This window comes from Marmota marmota, unplaced genomic scaffold (assembly GCF_001458135.2).
Source record: "Marmota marmota marmota unplaced genomic scaffold, marMar, whole genome shotgun sequence".
Classification (NCBI taxonomy): Eukaryota; Metazoa; Chordata; class Mammalia; order Rodentia; family Sciuridae; genus Marmota; species Marmota marmota.
Genome location: NW_026000185.1, coordinates 22,055,203 through 22,061,975, shown reverse-complemented (window position 1 = coordinate 22,061,975; position 6,773 = coordinate 22,055,203).

Genomic DNA, 6,773 nt, shown 5'->3' with positions numbered 1-6,773 from the left:
AGAGGTACTTATTTAAGAACACACAACCTGGGTTGATTTAAGATAATGAGTTATCACCTACAGGATAGAGAGATAGGCATTAAAGCCCAGTACTCTTAATATAAGGCTGTTGAAATTTATTTGCTGGATGTTTAAGATTAAGTTTTAAAATTAAAGTTAAATTAAAAGGGCCAAGAAAAACCAATATTTGGCTCTTGCCCTCTGAGTCAATCTGAATCCAGGGAACAGGGGACATCTCTAAAGATCTTTGCAACTCTGGGCCACATAACCTCCCGATCAGGGAGATTAATGAGATCACTGGAGAACAGAAAGCCAATCAGTGCATTTGCTATGAAGAGGAGGGTCATCAAAGAAGGGAGACATCCCTGATGCTTCTGAGGGAAGCCACATGGTCAAGTAAGGCCTGGACCCATCCTAGCGCAAATGGCTCTAGCGGAACTGAGAAGCTGCTGTAAAGTTCCCCCAGGACTCCCATGGAAACTCAGCTGTTAACAATAGATAGAAATAAAAGTCAGTTTGACTGCTTCATCTTAAACACCTAGCAAAGACAGTTAAAACCAAAACACAGCTATTCCTGGGCATTTTAAATAATAATAATAATAATAGTTAAATGTAACTTCCAAGAATCAGTAAAATGGAGGCTACAAAAGAGATTCTTAGGCAGGAATGCCTGATAACTATCAAAAGGAACTGCCAGAGTAGTTTTTAGTTTAAAGCCTACAGCTATTTCTAACCTACACAGATAGGATTAGTGTTTGCTAGTATGATTATCCAGCCCTGAATAACAGAATCAAAGGTTTCTCTATTAGACACAGAGGTCATACTAGTAAAAGGATTTTGCAAGATCAGATGACATTAAATTATTAAACTGTATCTTAGGGGGAAGGACATCTGTAACCCTAAAAGTTAAATGTTATGTTTACAGTCCTGATAACTGGGGATGTTAAAGCCTGGTGAGGGAACTTCTATACAGTGACATGTTCCAGCTGCTGCAACATTCATTCAGTACTCATGGGTTTTGTTTCTGTCATAGAAGCACCCATCCCCAGATGACAACTTGTTTTTCCCCAACCAGACTTCAAATAGAACTGACTTCTAAAAGGGAACTCATGTCCCCTATGTCGTCATCCCCCACGTCGTCGAGCCCCCTCATGTTCCATCCCCCTTTTTAGCTCTGAAGCAGCTGGAATGAGCCATTGCCCCTTCTCCTTTCAGCAATAAAGAGTTTCTAAAATTAGGGGGGAATGAAGCCAGAAATAGATAGACAGTGTAGATAGGTAAATCAAGTCAGGTTGAATCTAGGAAGCCAATTTTGAGTGAGTCTGGGAAGTTGAAGACTGTCCCCTGAGGATTACTGTTTACCAAGATGTAGAGCCTGCCCCAATAGGCCCCCAACTGAGGGAACCATGATTGGTTCCCAAGTTTCCAGACAAAGGGGGGAATGAAAAACCAGCCTCTACCTCAGAGCAAAGCCTGTCCAAGGAAGGGACATCACCTTTGTCCTTGGAAAGACCCACAGAGCACTCCTAGGCACATTCCCACCCTGATAAGTGGTTTATCTACAAATAACAGGAGAGATCTGCTGCACCAGGTGTCCCTGACTCAGTCAGGCTAGGTGGGGATCCATAGCAACCCCCTAGCAGCCACCAATCAGCATGAGACAGGGAAATACCTGGGATGCCAGATGACCCTCCCAGTAGTTTATGGTGGTTGATAACATGTTGGGAAACCATGTAGTTCAGCATGAACACCCCTCTTGGCTTAAACCAATCAGTTCAAACGAATACCCCTTTTGTAGTAACCAATCACCCCTACCCAACTTGTTCCCGCCAGTGAATGTGCTAATCATGTTTTAGAGTTGTTATTTGATTTTCCCACGGTGTGTGATGATTTGCTAAGAGATGCTATGATGTATGTGGGGGTCCCTGCCCTCTCCAAAGAATGTATAAAACTGCTGCAAACCCTGGGCTCGGGGCCTCTCAGCATCACCAGTTGCTGTGTGTGCATGCGGAGGACCCAGCTAGCTCGCAATAAACATCTCTTTGCTGTTTACATCAATCTTGGTCTCTGGTGGTCTTTTGGGGGTCCCGAATTAACACTTCCTGTCTTCAGGCTCCCTCTTCTCTGCTCCTTGTGCTCCCACCTCACTTTTCCTTTCCTGGACTGAGTCCTTAAGCACTGTTCATTGCCTTGCTCTGTTTCCCACCCTTTTTTTGTTCCTCTTGTCCTGTCCCATATGAGATCTGCTCCTTCTGCTGCCTAGTTCATGATTCACCTGCCCACACAGACTTTGCCCTTGCTGTCCCCTTTCCCATTGAGTGATGTGAGTGTGTATTTTATGTCATTTAACCTTGGTATACCTTAACTTTTATTTATTTAATGCTGGCAGTCTAGTTTTAAGACTCATGTTTTTCATGTCTTGAAATTTTTTTATCTAGTCTTTCTTTCTTTCCTTCCTTTTCTTTTATTTTTTTTTGTTGAAATGGCCATTCTCTGTGTTTTTGGCTCCCGTGCCCCTTTCCCTCTTAGATCATTTGCTCCTCAGAGGCACTGTGCATGCAGGAGGACCAGATCCCACCTGGCTGGGCATGGTGCAGCAAGGATGATGCAACATCCTCAGTGACCACACTCGACCAGAGGGTCCTGCTGCAGCTGGGAGGCAGGCACAGTGGGCCTCAGTCAACAGCAGCTCTCAGCCCTGCCCACCATCCTGGGTGAGGTTCTCTGCCCCAGCCTGGCCCAGCCACGCTACACATGGCAACCTGGGTGGCACCTGTCTTCTTCTTCTCATTTGCTTTGGAGCCAGCGTCCATCACAACTCAGTACCCTGCTGAGGATGTGCAACTGTCCTAGTGAAGCCAGATTTAAAGATAGGTATTCAGTGTAGTTAGGTAAATCTGGTCTAATATCGAGTAAAATCCAAAATGAAGGCCATGTTGAGAATGAAGTCCAGAAAAGCAGAACAACTCTTGGAATGTTATTGTCCCCAAGGCCCAGAGCCCATCTCAAAGAAATGTTAATGAAACAGCTCCCAGCAAACTTGAAGATGCTGACCCAAAAGTCCTTCCTGCCCAGATTACTTCTTTGGCCCACCTGTGCCCCACCCTTTGGGCCTTCCCACCTACATTCCATCACTGAAAGATAACAGAACAAAGGACAGGAATGGGGGGGGGGAACCAGATGAAAACCTTAGCTATTAAAAAGGGGAAGACATCGCCCTTCCACAGATTCCACTTCTTGGGTCCCCTTCTTCCTCCTGGAGAAGTCTTTTCTGCTGTCCTTTAATAAAGCTTCTACTTTCCACTCTAAACTTGCCTCAGTGTGCTTCTCTGGTGTTATACTTCAACATTGGGGAAGCAAGGACTCGTCACCAGTAAACAAAGGTAACACTGGGGGCAAGTTCAAAAAGCAGGTGCAAAATGCACAATGACAGGTCTAAGTACTGCAGAGTCCCAAGACCTTGAGTCACACAACAGTCCAGGTTGCAGTAGCTGAAAATCTAAGAGAGATCCAAAATCTGAACAACAGGGCAAGCAAGTCACTCTGGAAAGCTCTTCAGCTTTGTCAGTGGCTCTGCCCAAAAACATGACCTTGAGCAAGAATTAGTTCCATATGCTTTTTCACTAATTGATTCCGATGTTGTACTTTATTAACACTTATTTTCTTTCTTTGGATTTTTTTCATGATGTCTTGAGTTGGGTTCTTACACATCTTACTTTAATTCCTGCTTGTTTATAAAAGTGGTTTGACTCCTTCTGGGGACATAACATGGGTGTTGTCTGTCACAATGAGGAAGAGATGCGTCATAGGGTGGGCAGTGCCTTAACTGAACCCTGGGAGTTCAGAAGGAATTCTCTATAAAAGAACATTCAGGAGAAAGGAGCATCAGAGGAAAGCTGACCTGTGGAACTGGAGAAGCAGGTCCAGATGCCCCATGTCCAGACCCCTCTTGCTTGGAGTTTGCTCTTGATTCCAAAGACAACGGTGAGCTGCAGGAAAAGTTTTCATTGGTGCACTGTAAGAAGGTCCCTGAACTTGGTTCACACCTGGTGAATGGAGAGAGAGTGCACATGGGCACCAGGGGGATGTTCAGATACAGGAGCATGAGATGCTTCAGCCTCAGCCATGTGGCGGATGATCCATGAAGCAGCTGGCACAGAGAGACAGGTGCCACACTGTGTCACTCAGAAGCAGAGAATAGGACAGAAGTTACCAGGGTGGGGGCGAAGAGGGTGAGCAAGCACTAGTCACGGGGTGCAGTGGCCTTTATTTTTTATTTGCCCTTATTAGTTATATATGATAGAATGTGTTCTGACACATTGTACATACATGGAATATAACTTCTCATTCTTCTGGTTGTACATGATGTGGAATTACATTGGTGATGTAGAATTACATTGGTCATGTAATCATATATGCACACAGGGTGGTAATGTTCAATTTATTCTACTGTCTTTCCTCTTCCCATTCTCCCTCCATTTCCTTCATTCTCCTTTGTCTAACCCAAAGTACTTCTATTTTTTCCCAACTCCCCCCCCCAACATTTTGTGCAGTGGCCTTTTTAGAAAGAGAATACGTCTGTCATTCTACTGTCTGGTAGGGTGAACATGGTCCATACAATGACATGTACATATCAAAATGCCCCCCCTCCCCCTGCAGGGGCTTTCATCACTTAACCACAAGGAGACAGTGTTGGAGGGCATGGAATATGCTAATTACCTGCTTTAATCATTGTGTAATACATACATGTATTGAAGTACCACATTGCACCCCATGAATATGTACAATTATGTCAATTAAAAAATAAAGCTGAAGGAAAAGAAAATTCCTAACACTCACCTTCATGATTTTACTTAATCAATAATTTCATGATTTCACCTCCTAAATCAATCTCCACATGTGGAAGATTTATATGTAAATGCTACATATTCAGAGCATAAGATAAAGCACTTTGCATAGTTTTCTCACAATGCACCACAATTAGAGTTTACTTTGACACTATGTTCAAATTTCCAGAATCCCAGCTCACCAATTTAATTTAATTCAGCATAAAAGTTTTAAGGCCTAGAGTGCTTGGGATATAGGCACTAGTGATGGCAGATGAAGAGGAAGTAGGTCGTGAACTGGAGGAGCTCATATCTAGTGTGGAATGCAGGCAGTCAAAAGTTAATTTCCACAATACTGGTTAGTACCAGCCATGATTAGGTACATGAAATTTGAACAAGTTGTGAGTTAAGAATGATGTATGCCAAATGGAAATATAGGCCTCAGATGTAGCACCATAATAGATTGTAGAATGTGCTGGTCCCTAATTGGAACCAGCTTCAATGGCCAGCAAGTGGTGGGTGGGTTTCTTTTTGCAGCTATCAAGCCTATGGAATAAATATGGCAGTGTAAATTATAGGTATCATTCTTATTCAGTGCAGTCAATGGTAGCCAAAGCTATTTGAAGCAAAGAAGGGATGTGATTGTCAGTTTTGGAAACAATAATTCTGGTAGCAATGTGGAAGCTGAGCATCTGGTGGGAAGACCTCTTAGGAAATGCATTGAATGGTGGGATCATCAGTACTCTTGGATATGAGAAACAGACAGTACCTAGAGACAGCAGGTTTCCCTTTGTCAGCCTGGCAGGACGAGGTGGACTGTGGATGCCACATTTCCAGAGTCTTCCTCTTCATGTCCCCTGAGGCAGCTGAAACCTGGATACCTAACTGAAGCTAATGAGCTGTGTGGGACAGGACGCTCTCGGGGCCACTAAAGCAGACATGTTGAGCACTGCAGTCCCTGAAGGATGCATCTTGCTTGGTAGCTTGTAAAATACTCCTGAGGTACAACATGAACCTGTTTTTCATGAGTAGATTCCAGAGACCTTAGGGTCAGCCTCTGCTCAGCTCCAGGCTCAGTTGTCTGCCCTGGGTTCTGCTCCCTCTGGGCACCACAGCTTTGTAGAGCTGGTGGGCAATCTTCCTGCCAGAACTGGGGTGGCTCCTGTGCTGACAGTGATTTAAAAGGTGCTGATGTTGCCTTTCACAGAGCCAGAGTGAGTAGCAGTCTCCGATCCCCTCACCTGCCAAGCATCCATTTTCAAGGGTTGTCCCAGGGTGGGTAGTTAAAGCCTGCTGTTGATATATGTGATTTATATGTGTCCTGAGGGTCTTCTATACCACTTCACCCCCAACCCACAGTTAGAGCCTGCTGTTCATGTATGTGATTTATATGTATCCTAAGGGTTCTGCTCTACCACTTTACTCCTGACCCCTCTCTCCAGGTCAGGAGCCAAATCCACCACTTGGTAATCTCTGAATTACTGTATTTGGGGGCCAGCATTCATGTGATTCCACTGGATACTAACTTTTCTGCCAACATGCCAATCTTCTGGTTTCATCCTTCACAGACTGTCTTGCTCCTGCAGAAGGAAGCTGAGTGTCTGTGACCTCTACTGTTGTCTTGTGGAAGATGATGCTTGTTCTTGGTCCAACCTGCATTCAATTGCACCTTAGGCCAGCGGGTTTCCCCTCATCCTGATCCCTTAGACCCAAAGGTGATAGCGCTTCCTGGAGCACCAACATCCGCACATGAGTCTGCTGTTAGAGCAAGTCCTAGCTAGAGGAGGAATCTGCACTCCAGGTTAGGGGAACACCCCTGCACACAGGAGTGACAGGATATAAGTGCTCTCTTTCATTCAAATAAAATGTGAGGTGCTGTATCTTACAAGTGTGAGATCTGCATGGCATGCTAGATCTGCAGTGTATGGTGAGATGCATACAGGAGGA